This window comes from Brassica oleracea, chromosome C7, assembly GCF_000695525.1.
Source record: "Brassica oleracea var. oleracea cultivar TO1000 chromosome C7, BOL, whole genome shotgun sequence".
In the NCBI taxonomy this organism is placed as follows: domain Eukaryota; kingdom Viridiplantae; phylum Streptophyta; class Magnoliopsida; order Brassicales; family Brassicaceae; genus Brassica; species Brassica oleracea.
In genome coordinates this window covers 23497925-23500567 of record NC_027754.1, presented here as the reverse complement: position 1 = coordinate 23500567, position 2643 = coordinate 23497925, and positions in this window count along the sequence as shown.

Genomic DNA, 2643 nt, shown 5'->3' with positions numbered 1-2643 from the left:
ATCTCTATTAGGTTTACTAATTTCAAGGTTTGGTAATATTCAACTAGATTTTAGTATCAAGTAATCTAGCAACCTAACTCTCATTTATGCAAGCAACCTTAATCAATTGGATTCTACTTTATAAAATATAGGGTTTTAATTTAAACTTTAGTAGAAATCGATTTAGCAAAATAAGATTAAGGTTTCAAGGCCTTTAGAATTTTAAAATCGAGATTAGGGTTTTAAAACATTCAAGTGACCGATTAAGGGTTTCAAGGCCTTAGGATCTTTAACTTCGAAATTAGGGTTTCAGTTTAAACAAGATTCAGATTCAAGTTTTGAAACAATCCTAATTACAGCTCTAGGTGATCAATCAAAAACACTCAAGTTTCAAATCAAATTTTAAAACCGATTTTCTAATTAGGATTTTAGGGGATTTCGAAAACTTTGATCTTTGATCAAGGGGATTTGATTTGAGATTCAAAATCATCAAGACTTTGATTTTAATTGATCAATGGATCAATCTCGAATTATGGTTTAGGGGATCGGACTTATTCGAGCTCTGATTTACTCTTTAGGGTTTGATCTATTTTCCCTATGGCTTTCATCTTTAGAGTTCTGATTTTAGGGTTTCAATCTTTACAAAACAACCATGTTCAATTCATGTTCTGAGAATTAGGATTACCTTTGTTTTGCAGATTGTAGAAACCGGACCATCAAGATGAACCTCGAACGGACGTGAGCTGGACGGATGCTGAGACGCGCGCCAACAGCTACCGGGAATGTTCGTCGGCTTCGTGCGTCTACGAGCTGGGGCGGGAGACGTCGGATGCGAGCTGGTCCTTCGGGAACGTGAGCTGGCTAAGGACGTCGGACACGAGCTGGAACAGGACGCGTCTGATCGGGGAACGCGAGCTGGCTGCTTCGGGATCGCGAGCTGAGAGGATGCGATCGGGTTAGGTTTGTTAGGTCGTGATCGCCTTGGTTGTCTCTCGCGAACGGGTTGAGGCTGATCGTCGGATCGAGCTGAGGCAGAGACGGAAACGCGAGACGGGATTGTGTTCAAGGGTTCGTCTGAGCTGAGATCGGGATGAAGTTGAGACGGTAATGCTTGCTGGAACGGAATCAAGAACGAATTAGTGTTCTTCGGGATTAGGGTTTCAAAAGACCAAGGCGCCGCCGTCTATTGTTTCTGTGAGTGTGGGCGCGTCTGAGATCGGATTGACGAACGGTTTTCGCTGATAGATTCGTATCGTCCAGAGCTTCAATTTGATATGTGGCTCGTCGTCTGGTTCCTCGGGTTTTGAGAGATAGATCGATTTTAAATTACGCCTGGATTAGGGTTTATGTGTGATGGATTTTAGGTTAGGTTTTGTCTCAGGGTTTAGAGTCTATCGTGCTGATAACGTGTTGTAATTAGAAGGTTTAGAGACTGAATTTGCTTCTGTATTATTAATCATCAAAAAGGGGTTCCTTATATAAGGATTACAAGATAGAGATAAATGAAAATAGTACTTATTCTAATCCTACATGAAATAAGAAATCTACTAAATACATAAAAGGAAAGATAACATCTAACAGGAAAAAAGGAAAGATGGTTTCCTTTTCTCTCTAAGCCGCCTCTTTCTCTCCTGTAGTTGGCTCTCTCTCTCTCCTCTTGGACACGGCTGTGGTTGGGCCTGGTCGTGGCCTGATAGGCCATCTCTTCTTGTCTTGGTTAATGGCAATCCACATTGTTCATAACAATAAGGAATATATAGGTTCTAAAACCTTAACGATTGCGAATTCGCATGTCTATGTCCATTGCTGAAACTGCAACTTATATAGGAGGATATATACTGATTGGGCCTGGGAGGTCTTCACTCCTGGACCCCAGACCAAGGTGGTGGCGGACCCCTGACCCATTGACCGGGGTCAACGAGATCATCTAACTAATGATAGGGATTATACCAGATTCAAAGTTGATATTTTATATCAAGCAAGATATTTTATATTTCCATCCATCTTTCTACTCATTGCATACTCAAGTTAAAGACATGATGCTGGACTTTCAAGTATTTTTACCTTATAAAGGCATTCACATACTCGCAGGTTATTATGTGTTTTTGGCTAGATCGATAAAGTTAAAAATCTGAATAATAAAATTTTGTGTACCTTTGAATGCCATGTTGCATACAAATGATCATCAAATATTTTATTACAGTAATTCTATCCATGCAGACTTTTTATAAGTAAAATTAAATTTATTCAACCCAAAAATGGGGATTTAGATCCGATTACAAACCTTATTTGAAAAAAAAATTCCAAGTCGATGTATTACAAAACTAGATTTGTCCACCCACTAAATCCGGCACATTTCACTAGTTCGTTTTTAAAGTTTTTAGGAATCGAGTACTGTTCTTAATCATCGACGAGTACCACATAAACATGAGGTTCTTCTTGTTGCCTCGGATGCCGGGAATTCCCGTGTTATCTCTAGAGTAGCTAGTTCCTGATAAACTCCTTGAAGCTTATAATTATCACTGTCTATGAAGCATTAGATGATGATACAGACATACCTTCTTCTTACCAAGAGAATTCCATCTCCAAATTCGCCGCAAACCTAGCAGGAAAACAGGTTGAGCTCATCGCCACATCCTGTCTAAGTTAGTCTCATATACCTGC